A 20,265-nucleotide genomic window follows, 5' to 3' on the forward strand; every position below is an offset into this window, starting at 1 on the left:
GCATATTGCAGACAACCAGAGGTGGCTGGTACTAAGTAGAAGGCAAGTATTCCTGCAGAGAGTAACTGAGAGGCAGTCACTCTGTGCCTTTCATGTGACTCCTGATGATAGCAAACTCTCCAGCATCAGTCAATCTTTTAACTCTAGGTCTTGGCAGGCAATGAATTCCCTGAGAGGGTTATGTACTCAATCCTGTCATCGTCATGCATAAGGTATGGATTGAGTCACATCTTTCAAACTACTGAACCATCATTAGGGAAAACAAATAGGAAAAACATACCTTAAGAACAATTCCTCTCTTTTCCCACTCACCCACCAAAAAGCTAAGAGAGAAGAAAATGGAGATTTGTTTTGCAAGTCAAATGTCCCCAGGTGTTTTATATTCACAGCATACAGCCATTTAAAATGATGTAGAACACTTAATGACATGGAAAAATGTTCATATATATATATTCAGTGAGGGAAAAAAAGCAGTTTACAAAACAGTGAATATAGCATAATTAATTTTAAAGGTATATTTATGCCTAAAAGGATTGAGAAAATTTATAAAGGTTATCTCTGAGGATGAGAGAAATAAATGTTTATTCTTATTCTTTGCTTCTCCATGCTTTGTAAGTCTGCTACGTGACTAGACACTGCTTTTATAATTAAAAATGAGTTATTTAAAATGGAAGTTTCTTGCAGTTAGGCTAATAATTGAAATTAAATAAATAGCCAGAGACTGTACTCTTGAGAAGGTATAAGAGCTATGAGAGCTGGAAAGTAAATTAATAATATTATTGATATATTGGGAACACTGATAACAGTCTTATATTTCTCTCTCAAGGCATATACTGTTATCCACATTTCACAAGAACGAAAACCAGGACTTGGAAAGCATACATAAGTTGTGTAAATCAAATCAGGATCAAGGCAGATAAATCCCAGATTCATGTGACTTCAAAATGTTCATCATTGTCACTGTGACTTACTGCCTTAATTGAAATACATTTCCACACAAATGGAGCTACCACGTAGTCTCAGTTCTTTATAGAGAGAAGTAATGACCCCCAGCCCCAATACTAAATCAAGAGCATATTTCTAACCCATTTTTATTCTTGCTTTTAAAAAAAAATACATATGGGCATGTGTAAAATAATATTTTAATTCTTTCCATTACAATTTATGAGCATGTTATGGTTTATGAGGCACTCACCTCCCTACTTGATTTATTCACTATGTAATGATAATATCAGAAATTATGTGTAAAATATTAAACTACCTGGGCTGAAAAATAAGTTAATACATGAATAAAAAATGTAAACTTCTGTTCCTGGTTTGTCTCTAAATAAACCAAACTGTTTGAATTTATAGAACTGGTTACCAGGTGATGTAAGATGTAAGAAAGATTGTTCCTCTAATGAAACACTTTCTACCAATATTACAAATTACTGGTGTCATCATTTGCTTGTACGGCTGCCATTAGCTGACATTCAGCCTTTGTCTTGACAATTTTAAAGAAAACCACAATCAAACTCTTCTAAACTGATGTACAGTAGAGCAGGTCATTTCTATCTTAAATTGGGAATTTCTCTTATCATTGGCAATGTTATTTATGGTGCTAAAGTCTCTCTGTTCCTACTGAACTATTTCGGACCACCTTTTGCTAGCTCTTATGATAATGTCGGAATGTTTTACATATTCAAATGCCTCTGTAATCAACTAAGTCACTGGGATCATTTGTCAACACATCATTGTTGATTAGGTCAAATGTGTCTTCTGACACTGGAGACTGAGGACTGTGGTTGAATCTTGACTATGCTACCCTTGTTTTCAATAACTTAAATTTGCTCATCTGTCAAATGGGAATTGTGATGGTAGAGTGTAAAATGAGTCACTAGACATGATGCCCAGCACAGAAGCCCATGAAAGCATTACTCTCACTTTTATTAAAATTGTTGATCTTCAAAGATCTGATTCATCAAATGAAAACACAACTCACCCCTCAGAGGGGCAACCCCACAGCCTCCCTCTTTTCTCAGAAGTGCCCAGTGGGCAGGGAAGCTTGCGGCTTCAGGACATCATTGCCATGTCCGCCATTTCTGTCACACCCACTGCCCATCCTCCCTGTCTTTCCAAGGCTCTCAGATCTCACATTCCCCAGGTGGTGGAGTGTATATAAGCAAAATCACAAGCGTGAGTCCAGGGTGGGGCACCTTCTATAGTGGATCACATCTTCCCTTGAGTCTGAACCAAGTGGCATTACCTTGTCAGGGTGTCAGTGGGTATGACGACAAACATTCTCTCCTCTACTGAGATATGAGCCATAGTGCTGCCGGGGTCCAGCCCTAGCAGGGGTCGTAGTGGTCACAGGTGATGGAGTAGGCGTCAGCAAGGTGGAGAACAAAGCAATGCAGACTCAAGGAATGGATGCTAAGTTCTAAATTTTTTTTCTCCCAGCCAGCTTTTTATACATTAAAAGGTTGACAGTTACACATGTTTTTCCAGAACAGAAAAAGATCACAAGGAAAAATAACAAAAATATCTTGTATAATCATTACTAGACCAGGCAATGAAGTATTTTAATTATTTTTAGTAATTGCTTACTGGTGATAACCTATAACTAAACAATAAGACATATTAATATTGCTTAACTAATCATAAAGGTCAAAGCAAGTTCAGCAGGGTTGAGTAAATGTCAGTTGTGTGGCTACTGCTGTGGTTAGTAAGTGCTAGACAGTTTAAGCTAACAATAATATGACATCATCTTCCACTGTGTGAACTTAACATTGAGGAACTTTTTCTCTGGGGGATAGGTGGCCAATAATATTTACAGCATTTAGTAAATCCTAATCTTTAAGAAATGGATTATCTTGCACTCTTGTATGTATACTTTCAAACCAGATTATAACATGTCCTGATTTTACATCTAAATATCCCATGGGAGATAAAGGAGGGTGTAAATCCAGGGGCTTAAGAGGCATCCCTCTGTAAGGATGTCATGGCTTTCCATTAATTAAATAAGCATTGTCATAAGGTGTTTTAACTGTAGGAACTCTGTTTTCTTTATTTCTTCTGTTCCTGTTAATCATTCTTGATGGGGTTGGAGTTATTTACCTACATACTTCAGGTCATCTGAGAGTAGTCAACAGGGGATAGGCAGCTAGAATCTATTTTTGTATTTTCTCATAACAATCTTGATTACTCAAAGTTTCATTACAAATGACTAAATCTGAAATCACTGTTCCATTAGAAGTCTGGTTTTTACGTTTTAACCCTAGTTCTGTTAAGACCCCTGTTTTCAGGGAAAACACATAAAATATTAATAGTAAACCTACACATATTAAGCAAGCAAGGAAGGAAAGTCTGCAACCGAATTCCCAATACGATGAGACTTTGCAAACATCTCTATTACTCAGTGGAATCCTTGTCAAGCACTGATGGGAATTGCAGGTGGCGTAACATAGTGCCATCTGCCATGTTCTGATGCAGTCAGAAGGCCCTTCCCAGAGCTAAGCAAATGTCAGAGTGATGCTCTTAAACTTCAAAAATGTGAGCTAAATGAATTTCTTTTCTTTATAAAGTACTAAGTCTCAGTTGTTTTGTTGTAGCAACAGAAAATGGACAAGGACAGTTGGAGGAAGATATCAAAGGAGAAAGCTAAGAGCTGGATGGGTTTCTAAACTTCTCCTGACCCTCCTCCAGTGGGTGCCAACTACCTCTTGGGGAAACATTTGATATTGTACCCCAATTCTCCCATCATCCCCTTTGACTCCCCAGTCTGCCATTCTTCTATTGATCAAATATAAATTGAGTACCTATTGTGTACCTGGCACTGTAGTTGGCAAGGTGTAAGTAGTCATAATTAAAGCAAAATAAAATAAATATAAAACAGGAATATGTGCAGTGTGCATTGTAAAGGAAGGAGACAACCTCAAAGTATGATTTTATTTCAATATGAAAGTCTCATTCGAATAATGCTTAAGACCTCATGCATTAAATGAAAACAAGTCTAGCATCTTAGTAAGGATTCTCTGGAGAAACAGACTATCACTCTATCTAGCTAGCTAGCTATCAATATATACATATATATATTTACATACGTGAGTGATTTATTGTAAGAAATTAGTTGATGTGATTGTGGAGCCTGAGAAAGCCCACCATCTGCCATCTTGCAAGCAAGAAGCCCTAGAAAACTGATGGTTTAGTTTAGAGAACCAGAGGCGCCATGATGAAGGCAGGAGAAGACTAATGTCCCACCTCAAGCATTGAGAGAGAGAAAGACAGAAGGGCACAGATTCTCATAGATTTTCCTCTTGCTTTTTGTTCTGTTCAGGCCCTCAATGGATTGTGTGATGCCCTCTCACATTGGGGAGATCCATTTGGTTTGCTCAGTCCACTGATTCAAATTCTAGCCTCACCTAAAATTACCCTCGTAGACATACCCAGAAATAATGTTTCATCTGCACATCCCATATCCCAGTAAATTTATGAAATTAACCCTAACATCTGGGATAGGAGTATTTAGCACCAGGATAAGGTATCAGTTTTTTAGAGATAGAAAAGATTTTTTTGCAGGAGTATACTATATTGCAGGTAGATAAGGAAGAATGTATAACGGTGTTAGATTTTATTTTTTGAGATAGGCTCTCACTACATTGCACAGACTGGTCTAGAACTCATGGGCTCAAGCGGTCCTACTGCATCAGCCTCCTGAGTAGCTGGATTAGAAGTGTGTGCCACCCTCCCTGGTCTTAGTAGACCATTTAGTGTCTCCCTGGCTCTAGTCTTGCTTCCTTCTAATCCAGTGGAGGTTGCAGTCTTTCTAAAGGACAAATAAATCGAATAAGGTCACTTCTTTGCTGACATCCCTCCTCTGCTCACCAGAATCCACTGACAGCTTGTGTTTAGTTTCTGAGACTCTCTAGTTCCGGCCACATGTGCTGATCACCTGCAGCTTGCATCCTGGTTCCTCCCACATTCCTACCACCCTGAATTTCCCTAGAACATTGTTTCTATGTAAGTTATTTCCACTGCATGGAATATCCTCCTTCTCCTCCACTCCTTTCCCACTTTTTGAAAGCAGAGTCTTAAATGTATTTTCCTTGGGGAGTACAGCCCAGGCCCTTCAGACTTAGCTAACACTAGTGTTCTGTACTTCCAGATCCAGGGCACTTAGCTCCATTGTAACTCTTGTGACTTTGTCTCCTGCTAGAGGATAGAAACAGCTTGTTTTTACTTCTGAACCCAGCATTCCTAACACAAGGGTCCACAGACTTTTTTCTGTAAAAGGCCAGAAAGCATATCTTGGACTTGGAGGTTACAAGGGCTCTGTTGCAAATACTACACTCTGCCACTATAGTGTGAAAGCAGCTATAAATCATATTAAATGAGTGGACAAGGCTGTGTTCCATTAAACCTTTATATAGTGGGTCAACCCCAGGACCCTAACAGAATGTGCAGCACACAGTCGATACAGGGTGGCTACCTACCAAAGCAGATCCCTCTGCCCCTTATTCTGAAGGGAGGGTATAATCCAGGTTCATTAATTGATAAAGCTTTCATCATCCCCCTATACTGCTATATAAAATTTAATGTGTTCTAGAAGGGGGTCTGAATTTGCATGAGAGCAGAGAGGCCTTCTGGGAGGCAAAGTGTCAAGACTTTTACCTCTTTTCTCTATGATCCAAATGGATTGAAATGTCAAAACATAAGAGAGCACAGAACACATAGGGAAGACCTAGGGTGTCCCTGATCAAGGCCTTATGACAGGAAAGATCTAACAAGTCCTGAGAGAGAGAGAGAGAGAGAGAGAGAGAGAGAGAGAGAGAGAGAGAGAGAGAGAGAGAGAGGTCATCCTAAGTGTAAAGGAAGATGTTGTTTCTGGATTTGCCAAAAAACTAACTCTAGAGCATCTCCAAACCATGTATTCTACCAACATGGACATTTGTAATCTCCAGGTATTGAAAGTTGAACTATTTGGAAAATCTGCCTAAATAAACTGCTCTTTTATTGAGTCAACTTTAGCATAAGTGTTACTAAGGATTTTTTTTTCCCTGGACATCAATTACATGCATAGTAGAGAACAGGTCTTTGGACACACAGACAGAACCTGGACTAACTTCCTGGATTCAGTTAGCATCCCAAGTTCTGATAGCTATCATGAGAAGATCACCCTAAGAGGAAAAGACCATATTTCCTGTTCCTTCCTCTAAACGAATAGGATACTGAATATTACCTCTTGATGCATCCTTCCAAATTACATTTATTTGCCCTAACAAACTAATGATTCAGGATCCCCCTAAACAAACTTATCAGTGTCTTTTGTATGATCATGTCAGTGAATGATGGAACACATGGATCATGCTAGAAAACTGTCAGAAACAGAATTCCAAACTTTGAGCTTCAAGAGGCTCTAAATCGCATGCCCCTGAGAGTTTCCTCTGGCTTGACTTTCTGCTTATACCTTGCATGTTTTTCTGCACCGTGATGTGAAAGGCATGGCAACCTGGTTACATGAGAGTTGACACAAGCTAACAGCTTTTTAGAAATTTCTTTTTCACCCCTGATGAACACAAGTTCACAGTCCACGGGCCCCTGCAACCCAAATATCACTACGGTAATGCTTTTGGCATAGCATTCAATATCTTTCTCCAAAACTGTCAAGACCAAAGCAGTGACAGCGTTACATTTCATTACAGTGTGTCTGTCAAGTATAACCCAATTGTTTTGCTCAGTGGCCATTAAATCTGTCAGTCAGTCTTCACAGGTTTCTCTGAGCCAACCTACCCCTTCCCTCCTCCAACCTGCAACACCACAAAAAACACCCCACCAAGCTCTATCACAGGGAATCACATAAATATTAAAAAGACAGAAGGGATGATCAGAATAGACATTTGATATTATGGGATTTGTAAATCAATTTAGGAACTGTGTGTGATATACGCTATAGGAATCAAGAGGCAATAACCGTTTTATGGGGGAAGATCATAAACCTGTCAAATGCTTTACCCCATGAGCATAAGAGACTGTTCCAGTGCCAAAAATAATGCTGTCACAGAACTTCACAAAAAAGCTAATGCATTTCTAATTGTACTGTCTTTTTAAGGCCCCCCCCTCCAAAAAAAGAATTTTATTTTTTCTGACATTTTCAATATGGTCATATATACAACTGGGTAGAAAGAAGTAACTTTCCCTCCATGGGCCAGCAGAGATTGATGCCACAATTTTGACTCCGTGGTATCCCAGAATTCCTGAAGCCAGCGTTTCCAGATTCTATGGCATGTCTTTTTAATCACCGGTCTCTGTATTCCCATCAGAGGACTTTTGGCATCTGAACATGCTTCTGCTTTTCCAGAAAGCCATGTGGAATGTTCTACTGTGATACAGCAGTACGAGAGCTCTGGAGACATCATGAAAACATACAGAACAAATGTCTCACTGTGTGAAGCGTGTGGATAGGACAAGAGCCTCTTCTGTGTCGGAATTGTGCTTTCTGGACAGAATGCTATCAGTTTTCAGCAATCCTTCCCATACACACTGGTGTCTTGACAGGTTCTGGGTCTATCAGGGTGAGCATATACATGAGACTCAGACATTCACAAAAGCTGTTTGACCTTGGCCAAGCGACAGAACCACCCAGAGAATCCATCCAGGCAACTGGGACACTGGGACCTGCCACTCCACCTAACAGGAAGTGGGTAATCTCAAATGCAAAAACAGACTTAAATGCATTTTTAACTGTGGAAATAAAGCAGAATGGTGCATCAGGCAGAAGAGGGACTCTGGAACCAAAACCACTTGGGTTAGACTCCTGACTTGCTTTTGGGTAACTAGGGATGATATGTTTCCTCTGTCTGAGTTTCAGTACAAGGAGACAATAATAATTATCTCTCAGGGTTCTTGCAAGTAAATATGCTGCTTAGTGCAGAGTAATAATACATGAAGATATTTTTAAAGTGGGGTTTAAAAATAAAGTAGATTTAAAATATGGGTTCAAACCCTCATGTTTAACCAGAAGTCTTTGTTAGTCATTTTCTAAGTTTGCCTTCGTGATTTATTCATTTTTGGGTTGGTAAAAATGGGCTGGCATTGTCTTATCCTTTTTTGAGGATATGATCTCCCAGAGGTTTCACTACCCCATAAGATGCCTGTTTTAGTCAGCTTTGCATTGCTATGACCAAGAGACCTGACAAGAACAACTTAGAGAAGGAAAAGTTTATTTGGGTTTATGGTTTCAGAGGTCTCAGTCCATGATTGGCTGACTCCATTGCTCTGGACCTAAGGTAAGGCAAACATCATGGCAGAAGGGCGTCGCAGAGGAAAGAAGTTCAGGATGTGACAACTAAGAAGTTGAGAGAGAGCTTCACTCACTAGGGCCGAAATATAAAATCCAAAGCCATACTACCAGTGACCCACTTCTTCCAGGCACACCTTACCTGCTTTCCTACAGTTAACCACCCAGTCAATCCATGCCAGTGGATCAACCCACTGATTAAGTTAAAGATCTCATAATTTCATCTCTGAACCTTCTTGCATTGTCTCACAAATGAGATTTTGGGGGACACCTCATATCTAAACCATAAAATTACCTTGTGTAAAGTTGAAAAGGCTGTCCCCTCTAAGCAGACACAGCCATGTGGGGAAGAGCTTAGATTTCAGTTCCCAGTAGCCACCTCAACCAAGGAACTTCTGCAAGATACCAACACACAGTGACTCTGAGGATAATGATGTTACATGATACCTTATGAAAGCACAGGTAACAAGCAAGCTAGAAAATCAAAACATTAGAGGATAATGTGCTTCTTCAAAGAGTTACCATCCACAGGGTACCCCCTGAGTTTGCTCAGTTACATTGTCTGGTAGTTCTTACTTAAAAGACCAGTCTTCTTTTAAAATGATATTTCTCTCTGATCAATTCTCCATGAAGAAATCTTAGCTCCCAACTGACATTCTACAGAGATCCCAGGTTCCCTTCCAATCTTGTTTGAGAGCATCAAAATAAATAATGCATTATTTTAAATTCATTGTTTCCCTAGTGACTGCGCAAAAATTAGTCCCTGCTTTGGACCAAAAGAAGAGAAAAGATGAAGAGAGCCAAAATATCAAAGTCCTTAATATATTGAAATAACTCATTTTTCCTGCTTAACCCAAAAAGATCATGTCATAACCTAAAAAATTCTAAAACCTAAAAAGAGTGGTAACAGACTCATTATTCTTTCCCTGCCTGTAGACATTTCTCAAACCCTTCTCTTCACATATTCTCCAAAAAGAAGTCAAGTTCAAACCAGTGACCAGACAAGGGCTTTATGCCTCTCGGTTCATACATACACATATCACAGAATATCTACCAGAGCAAAGAGTCCACCACCAAACTGATGGGGTATGTCCCAAAGTGGGAGGCAGGATTGAACCTGATCTTTCATTTGAAGAAGGCCTCAACACCACCATACCAGGTCAAATGGGTAGACGTTTCCTCTGAAGATGTCAAATTGATTTAAAGTGCTGCAAATGAGGTGGCTTAAGGGCTCAGAGAAGCTTCCAAAGTGCTAGCCATTTTACACCACTATCCAATACAGGAAGCATCTCATTAGGGGAACCTACAATCAACTCCAATGGGTAATTCATCTTTGCACTCAATCATGCTGACAGCTATATGGATTATTTTTAATCAGTTTCCCTATCACATCCACAACAAGTTACAGGAAGGAGTTCATAGCATCCTGGCTCAGCCATGCAGTAGTGAATGACAGGGATAGTGTTTATTCAGCAGCTGGCACCTGAACTTGCTGGAAGGCTTCTTCAGTGCCCCTCTGAGGAAGGACATTGTTACTATTCCCATTTTACAGATTGACTAGTGACCGTAAGCAATTAATCAGGTTTACTGAACTAATTTTTTTACCCCATTCTGGTTTAGTTTGTCTGAGGTTTAATCAAGTCACCTTAGATTCATCTAGTCTCTTTCAACCTATTGAGTCATCAATTATATTAAGAGCTTGCATATTTGATAAAGTCTAAAGTAATTTTCAAAAATATTATTGATTTTATGATTCTTCCCAAGTCACAACTAAAAAGTTCTGGAGACAAATCCAAGTGGACAATAAACACAGCAATGCAGTCAAGATCATTAATGTCCAATAAAAACTTCCTACAGTAGTGAGATGGTCTGTGATTCATTGTCCAATACACATCCGTGTTTAGCAGACACTTGAAATATAGTTAGTGATACTAAAAAAAAGAAAAAAAAAACAAAAAAAAACCCAGAATTTTAAATTGTATTTAATTTTAACTCATGTAAATTCAAATTGAAATACCTACATGTTACGATCGGCTAGAGTATTAAACAGGATGTAAGTCTACCAGAGACTGATAAGGCGGAGGAGTAAAAAACTGGAATTTTTAGGATGTAAGGGTCTGCTTTTCTATAGCGTAGCTATAGTTCAAAATTGTTCATGTCAGAGGCCCTAGACTAGGTTGACATATTCCTCCTTATCCATTTCAGATAAGACCATGGTTTTAGCAAGAAAAAATCTCCTTATGCCAGCTTTTTAGGTAAGAGTTCCATCCATACATAGTTACCATATAATTTACACCAAAATTGTGACACTTTTGACTGTGAACAGGGCCGACAATGACTATACCAGGGAAACAAGCATATACCAGGATCATCCTAGGCAAGTTTGGTCAGAGTCATCTTGACTCAAGAGATCTCAATACATGTTCATTCTCTGTGTGATGGAGGGGCAGCAAAGAACTAGTTCAGACAGAGTAAGGAAGTCTGTCTGAGGGAGACCTTTCAATAAAAAATTTTATGCAAAGGAGCCACACTAGCAACACCATGGAAAAGAACTTTCTTGGCAGAGGAAACAGCAAATTCTCTGGCTTTGGGACCCTGCAGGGCTATCTGAGGGCTTATGATATCAAGCTATGCTCCATGAAGTACTTTACAAATTGCAGCCTTACTTAAAAGTGCCTCTTAAAAATGAAGACTTTTAGGTCCCACCTCAGACCTAGTAATCAAAATCTCTAGAGGTGAAACTTCATAAGTGAATTACTAGGTATGTCTTATAAACAAAGCAAAATAAAGATGGTGTCTAGTAATCATACCTAATGAAATAAAACTTATCACCAAGAGATAATGCTGTTTGGGCATTATTGTTTCCCAATTGTATTAACGATGTCATCCGTGAACTATTCTGGACAAGTGTCATTCCTCAGCTTCATTTGTAAGTGCCCATGCTCAAACACGCTCTCCCAAACAAATGAGCAACAGCACAGCAAAGCGTGTCTGCTCTCATCCCTGACGTCTCCAGATCTTCCAGTGTTCAGCCTCCTCAGAGCACCACGAAGATGCTGCAAAATCAAAGCTGACTGGTCACTGTAGTATGCTGATTATAAGGCTTGGATATATACCAAGGAGTGGGAGAACTGGGGTCAAATGGTGGTTCCATTCCAAGTCCTTTCCTATGAAAAGGAAAGAAAAAAAGACTAACACAGGAAAATCAAAAAATATTTCAGATAGAGGTAAATGATGTGAAGAAATTCAAATACCCTAGTGGGACACTGGGGTTCAAGATACATGAAGGCAAGAATTGCTGTTTGCTTGTTTGTTGCTTGGTTCCCAGTGCTGATAACAGTGCCTGAAACCAGAAACTCAATAAATATTTGTTCTATGAACAGATATGATGGGAGGGGCAGGAAAGAATTCATTTAGATAGCATGAAGAGACCTGCCTGAAGAAGACCTTTCGATGAAGAGTTTTATGCAAAGGATAGAAGCTAAGAAGACCATGGCAAAGGACTTTCTTGGCAGAGTAATTAGCAGGTACAAAGGTCCCAGGGTTAGAGCAACATTTTCCTGTTCAGTAAGCAGAACAAAGTCCTGTGGGGTTCAGCATGGTCATCCTAGGAAGAAGGTTCAGGGTGAGGTTGGTGAAATAGGCCAGAACTAGACCACAACAGACCTTGAGGTAAGCCAGTGTTTTCAAAGCAGGGAGGCAAGGGTCTGGTTTGTGATATACACAGTTACTTCATTGCCCCATAGAGAACAAACTGTAGGAGCGTAGTGTAGGGCTAGGAAGACCATTTAGAAGGCTACTACAGGGCTGCTGGTGAGTGATTATGGAGATCTGGAAGCCCACGGTCTCAGGCACAAGGCCTTTGATCTCACATAGTAGAATTATGGCAACAAGGCCTAAAAACCCCTTCCCATGGGTATGCTCTCTCTCCTCAGCTAACTCATGGAAATGGAGTTTTGGTTATTAACTCAAAGGACTTTGGTTATTAAAGTACCAGTTGCTTGAAAAGTACCAGAAAATAGCAAGTAAGTCTGGTTCTGGTTATAATCCCCAGGACAGAGATGTTGGGATGGTCTAGATGGGATCCAGAAAGCAGCACTGAAATCAAGAAGGTGCCCAAGGCCAAAGTCAACACTGTGAACAAAGGATTCATAACTATGGAAATGGTCAAAGTGACAAAATTCTGGAAAATGTTCAGTCTTCTCCAAATGACTTTTCACAGATGGAATAACTACTTCCTGGGACATCCAGCTTCTGTTCCATTCCTCAGGGTCACTCAGAGCACTTGACTGACCTCTGCCCCAGCAACGTAATGAATGGGGGAGGATTCAAGTACTATCTACCAGTTCCAAGTTAATTATGGATCACCGCCTCTGTTTTCACTTGCTCATGTCATCACAGAATAGTGTTTAAAGCCACTCTTCTTCCAACAGAAATGAATAAAATTGGATATTGCCGGTATGTCACCTTCGCATATCAAAAGGACTCAGCTGATATTTGAAGGATGTTCCTACTGATTGCCTATTGTCATAGCATCAGATTAGAGGGGAGAGAGAGCCTGGCTTCTGATTGTTACACTCATGACAAGGAGGGCCTTCAGTCACATCTCATTAATTTACTGTAGAACGGAATGTCACATTGACATTTCATATTATCCTCTTTCTTTGTTCACAGGATTATTTTAAGCTTAAACTCATTGAGTGTCTAGCTGGGCTATTTATATGAACTATGACTCTAATCTTCTGATGTCTTGACCTGCGCACAAGACAAGATTTTACTATTTATAAAAATGATTAACTGTTTTGTCTTTGGGGTCAAACAGACGTAGCTGGAATATTCTTTGCTCTATTTCCTAACCAGGTATCCTTGGGCAAGTGATTTATCCTCTCTGGGCCTTAGTTTCCTCATTGGTGACAAGAAAAATAATATCTACCTTATGTGCTTCTTATGAAGATCAAATGAAATAATGAGAAAGCACTTGAAATTATCTAAGAAAACAATTTGTAGTAAAATTAGAACAATACTAATGGCAAAAGCTGTTAGCACTCCCTCTTTGCCAGGGAGTGCTAAGTAAGTTAAATATATTTGCTGACTAAATCATCACAGCAACTCCCCACATTACACACTACATTTATTTTCTCCATTTTACAGATGAGCAAACTGTGTGCTCATAGGTCAGATTATTGGCAGGAATAAAGCCCAGACCATCTGACTTCAGAGGCTGTGCAGATGTACTCTGCTGTCCTACATCCACGTGGACTTCTTGATATAAGTAGCTGCACACATTCAGAGATCCAGACCCGACATCACCTTGAAATCCAAGCCACCTGCCCAACACTCAGCACCTCTCATAGTCTCCTCCTCAATGTCTGTCGGCTCAGATTTGACAGGTCAGTGTTAGAGTTCCTCATTCTTCCCCTGAACCCTGCACTAGTCATTGTCTTCCCCAGCACAGTTCCCTCCTTCTGGAAGCTACCATTCACTCTCCATGCCTCCATCCTTTAAACCACTCACCTACCCCATCAGTGGATAGCTGTTGACTCTACCTTCAAAATAAATCCAGAACTCGCCTACGTCTCCCCACCTCCCCTGTAATGTCCTGGCCCAAGTCACCATCACCTCTTGAAGTAACTTCCCAATGGGCCACCAAAATCTGCTCTCCTGTCCTTTCATTCAACACTCAACATCTGAATAACTTCCAATAACTCCTCCTTCCACACAGGATACAAGTAAAAATTTGTGCAATGGCATACAAGACTCTACCTAAGGACTCAGCTATATCATCTCTGACCTCATCTCCTACTCCTTTCACCCTCTCTTACTCTATTCCAGCCACACTGGCACCTGCCTTTGTGAAACACAACAGGAACATGCTACCTCAGGGCTTTTGCATAGACTGTTCCCTCATCCTTGAATACCATCTGACCTGATAGTGACATGGTACCCTCTTTTGCCTCCTGTTCTCCATTCACCAAGGCCATCACCACCATCCTACTCTGATTCTATTCCTGCCCCTTGCTCTATTTTTCTCCATGACTTTTATCACTATCTAACATACTATGTATTTTCTTATTTGTTTGTTTCTTATCTGACTTCCTCTCTAAAATGTAAACTCCATGGTGGCAAGGACTTCTGACTATTTTGCTCATTTCTCTACCCACCCCATACCTAGACCATGACTGGCACATAGATGATGCTCACTGGATATGTGATCAATGAATGATGAATAGTTCCCCCATTAGGAGCCAAAGGATATAAGGTCACACGCCAGGTATGATACAATAAGCCTCCTTACGATCTCCTTATTCAAAGTCCCACCTGAATGTTCACCTCTTTCTTCAGGTCTAATCTTAGAGAATCATTTCTCAGAGATCAGCTTATTAATCTTCAAATTCTCATAAGATAATAAAATAATATTAAACTACCATCAGTGGATACAAATTAGTTTTTGAAATCTCTCCCACCTTGTGAATTCAGGAGAACAAGTTCGATTACAAGTGAAGAAGTTGACTAGGGGAAGCAGCAGTACCACAGGGGTGAATCCCCCTGATGTTGAGTCCTGATGTTGGGCCTATAGGATGTGCAGGAGGAGGGAGGCAGAAGCACCAGCAGTGGGAAGGAGCAGGATCAGAGGAGAGAGGAACTTCTCTTTCCTGCCGATTTGCTTTGGACTGGTCCAGGATCTTTAGGAAGACTTTTTAAGTTACTGGTACCACTTCTTGGTCTTAAGGTTGGATATTTTTTTTTCCATTTCTTTACTCTTTATTACAAAAATGAAGAGTAAATATTCCATCTGTCTCCTGCAAGTCTACTAACACCTGCTCACCTTTTCAAGGTTTCTCTACCACCCACAACTGGTAGATCGTGTCTCCAAACCACTATGACACAAGCCACTGTAGGGTCAGAGTCTTTGGCACTGATCATCTGTTGGAATCATTTATAGAGTTTTAAAGATGGAAAGGGGATTATTTGTTTACTTGTCCTTGGGAGGAACCAAGGAATAGGTGAATTCCCCAGGTGAGTGGAAGGCACAGCCAGATCAGGAAACAACCAGGATAGAACAGGAGGAGTCACTCAGGTCTGGCCCTCCTTCAGGCACATGACACTGGTGAAGTCACTATACTTTGTTAGGTAGGACACCTGATCAGAAAAATAACCACTTTTATTTCTTAGGAATAATAGAAATTAAATAAGAAAATTTTATAAAAGTATTTTATGAAGGGCTACACTCTGATAGGTACAGAGAGTTTGAAAAACACTTGCATGAACAGAACGTAGAGCAACCCAGCCATTTCTCTCACAGACAGGACCCCACAGAGAAATGATCCCCACACTGAGGAACAGGAGACAGAGCCTTGCAAAAGAGTCTCCCCATGAGTATCAACAATATTGGCTTTTTAATTACCAATCTATATTCACCATGTAAAACATAGACAACACTGATAACACCCTTTTCTCCAACACTATATAAATTATATAGTAACCAAAAAATCAAAAACAAATAGAAATGACCTATAATTCAACCATTCATGGAAGGCCATCAGTGACATTCTTCCAGAATCCAATGCATAACACAAATAAGCAAGATATAGGTCATACCATGTGGCTCTAAATCTCCTTTGCTCACTTAACACAACACAGACATCTCAATATCAATGAATTCAGCTCTCTATCTCATTGTCCTAAGGACTGCATTGTAGCCAGTGACTGAGACTCTACCACAGAGGGCTATTTCTAGTTATTCTTCCCTTATGAACAATTCGACAGTAGGCCCACACATGTGGGGTTGATCTTCACTTATTCAGAACATCATATTCCCAGAATAAGTTTCAAATAATAAAACTTCTTAACTATAATGCTAAGAATGTAAGCATTCTTTCCTATAGAAATACTGAATTTTCAAAAATTCAAATATATGGTATTGTTCACTGGAATTCAAGTTCTCTTCTTTCTGGGTACGGGGTCAAACCTGATCCCCCAGTCACTCAATGTTGGGTGAGACCATGGACTAACTTTTAGACAATGGAGTGTGAGCTATAGGGGTAGATGTGTGCCAGCCTGGGCTGTTAGACCTCTTGGGCAAAGCTCCTTTGTCCCCCACCTCCTTTGCTGTCAGAGGACAATATCTAGAGTCCCTTTGGAAGCTCCATGTTAAAGATGGAAGAGCCCCCATCAACCAACATCCCTGAACAACCATAACACACAGACTGAACCCTGCCAAACTAGAACAAATTTAGATTACTTACTCAAGAAACAAGAAGCTTGTACTGTGTTTATATATATAACATAATACAGCATTCAGAGCTTACACATAACAGCAATCGACCCTCCTTAATTATACAGAAAGGTCTATCTTAAAATGGAACAGTGTCATAACAAAATCTAATATACGTGGCTTAGCAGTCAAGAAGTATGTGGTGGGAAACCTAAGCAGGGATTCAAAATAAGAAGACCCGTGACAACAAGTGCCAAAGCATCTGGTAAAACATGAGTCTGGGAAAACAGCATGTACCTGCCATGCTGGTACCTGTTGAGGGGGGAGGAAGGCAGGAGAGAGCTCTTAGTACGATGACTACTATTTGTTGCATTCGGATGAGGATTTATAAGAAAGAAATGAATTCAAGAAAGATTTGGTTGATTTGCAAGCAGAAATGAAAGCGAATAAAGAAAGTCTAGGAATCCAGGCTTCCCAGAACTGAAAAAAAAAATTGACTGCTAATGAACCATAAGTAATAGGGAATGAGATTAAAAACATACCTTGAAGTCTCCATCAATTCTTACACATTCAATAAGTATTCAATGAGTATGGAAAATATCATATGAAGTATATTTCTTTTCCACCCAAGACTTTGGTTTCAGGTGGGTGACAGAAGCCATTAGGGTACAGGAAAGAGGTACTGGACCAGCTGAGGAGGAAAGCAGATAGGGCCTGAGTGTCATGTCTTAGGAAAGGATTTGGGTACCGTTACTCACACAGAGAACTCACCAGAAGCAAAGAGATCAGAAGGCAGCTGAATATTCAAGGCAGTGATCTTACCTAAGAAACCTGTCCCTAAACTAAAAGAGCTTTGGCTATTCACACCTTGCAAGAACTCTTGGGTCACACATTGGTGCCACCCCTGAGGAAGGTGGCCTCAGGTCTCCTTTCACCCAGGGACAAGGAAGGTGCATACAGGACAGGGGACTGGGATCACTCAGTAGACAATGGAGCTCCTTTGAAAGTGAAGAATGAGGGCTTTTTAAGGAAATTTCCCTGTTCCAGGGAAGAAGCCCTTCACAATATCTGCCCAGCAAGGTTCCTTCACTGCTATGAACCAGTGATGGCTTCCTTCTCCCACTTCCTGAATGGGAGTCTTACTGTAGTTATCTTGTCCTGTCCAACCATTGAATTGTGTGTGTGTGTGTGTGTGTGTGTGTGTGTGTGTGTGTGTGTGTGTGTTGCCAGTGCAGGAGGGAAGGGGGAGAGATAACCTGTACTTTAACACACAGTTTGTTAAACCTTTAGGAGCTTCATCTGTATATCATTGATAAGTCTGTGCCATGCCCAGGACTCTTGCCTTTGAACTTGAGTCCCATGTTTGAATGGAACTTTGTACCCTGTCCCATAAGAAAGAGGGCAAGTGTGTGCTCTATGTGGGTGGAAATGTTTGGTGACCAAAAAGTCCTACGATGGTAGAAAATTTTAGATGTCACCAAAATCTTTGTTCCACTCTTCTCTCAGGAACGCAGCTAGCTTCTATTTCCTGCCTCTCTTGGAATCAGATGTGGTCATATGGTTGAGTTCTAGTGAATTGGGAATAGAAATGCCATTTGCAGTACTGGCCCACTACACATACACACACACGCACGCACACACACACGCACACTCATACTGTACACTTCCAATGAATAATCTCCTATGCTCGTTTCCCTTCAGTCACCTGGATGTGTCAATGTCCATAGACTAAATGTGACATCAGTGCCCAGGGCATCTTTGAAAATTGTGTTTTGAAGACTGAGCCCTGAGTGACAGGGAATGAAGTAGAGCTCCTTTCTTACCTTCCCAAGCTTCCAAGAACTGCTCTGGCTGGGTTAACCCATCTATGTTCTTTGATCCATCATCTTTATCTGGGTTTATTTATTACAGCAGATAAGCCTATCCTGACTAATGAGACTAATGTAATTCAAAAGCACATAATTTATGAAAATGAAATTTCATTTATTCTACCAATCACAGTCCTTGAATGATTGATCAATTACCAATACCCCTGTATACCCTTCTGAATTTTTTTTGCATTGGTATGTACACATGCATTTATTACAAAAAAAAATGAGGATATCATACTATACACATAGTTGGAGATATTTTTAAAGAACTTGTCAGTTTTATAGGACATGCATTAAGATGGCCAGACAGTACTCTATGACTTGACTAAAATAATAATTATGCTTTCAGAGCTAATGAAAACTCAGAGCTCATGAAAACTTTGTGACAAATCTGTAAAAGCTATTTATACTTTCCAAAAAGCACTTTGCTTGAAACTTAGCAAGTGGCATATACAGAGACGGGATTATTTAACACCACCCAGAAATATGCAGAAGTAACAACTTCTATCCCAGTGCCTGAAAGTAAATGTAACAGCAAAAGTCTACATGTGACTACAGGAAAGAGAATGTGCTCCATCTGGCCTTCTCCCATTTGCCTTCTGAGTGTGTGTGTTACCAGTAAGCCTGGCATCTCTATATAGACTAAAGCAGCCAGACTCTGCATTTAGCACTGACTTAGAAGTACAGGTGCCTGCGAGCAATTGATACATTGCCCAGTGTTTTTCTTAGTTGTTCATCCTTCTTATTTATAGATATTTTCAGACTTTCCTTACAACAACATGGAACATAGAGCTAGTGCATGATAAATTATCTCAATCAATTATTGTCTCAGAAGGTACTGCTTGCCCTGGAATTCTTGGAATAATGTCTCATTACCACTGACATCTTAATAAATTTGAATGAACTTAAGAACACTTGGATACCATCCTCCAGTTTGTAAAGGTCAAATCTGGTTTTTGTTCGATCATGATTATACACTTTCCCATAAGCTCGCGTATCTCTGGCTGCCGAGAGAATGGCCCTCCACTTGCCTCTACCTGGCCAGCCCATCTCACCACCTGTGCATTGATCTGAGTACAATGCCCCTTTTCTGTGTTTCCAGAGCATTCTGGAACTTCTATCCACTAAATCAAATTCATTTTTGTCATCATCACATACATAGAATGCCTAAGTGCCAGACACTGTGCATTTTCATCTCATTTGAATCAAAAATTGATTTTATAATGAGGAAACAGGCTTGGGTGAGAATCAAAGTCAAAATTCTAGCCCAGATAATCCAATCCAAAAAGTCATATTATAAAATGGCAACAATAATAGTTGACTTTTTGCCTCCTACCTCTTCCTTTCTTCAATAAATATTTTTGATCATTTATTGTCACTTGTTTCCTTTACCAGGCTTACATTACAGTACATTATGAGCAATTTGAAATAAAAGACTGCATTTTTTTCATTTGTCATTGAAAATGTTTAATATCATATCTGAAAGATCATTGCTGCTCAGTTAACGCGTCATACAATGCCAGATGCAGACTCTCAAGCCTGTGTTCTGCACTGCCTGCATGAACAGGAGACAGGAAAAGTCCCTCTGAAACCAAAGGGAGTAGGTTGACATTTCCATGCCATCAAAGAGAGGCTGGACATTTGCAGGTTAATATTCCTGACCTTTTAAAATATAGAACTAGAAGTACAATGATAGAGACTGTAACTTGGCTTGTTATAGAGTCAGCATCCAAATAGTTTGGTTTTGTCTAATTCTGGTTTGTGTTTTTCAAGCCCTTTAATGGTCCAGAAAAAATAGAGAGCATTTGGGATTCAGATTGAGATAGGAAAATTCATAGAACAATTTGGGCTTCAGGTGAATGTTGAAGGATGGGTATAATATGGATCAATGCCAAAAATTTAGT

The sequence above is a fragment of the Sciurus vulgaris genome (genome assembly GCF_902686455.1).
Source record: "Sciurus vulgaris genome assembly, chromosome: 11".
In the NCBI taxonomy this organism is placed as follows: Eukaryota; Metazoa; Chordata; class Mammalia; order Rodentia; family Sciuridae; genus Sciurus; species Sciurus vulgaris.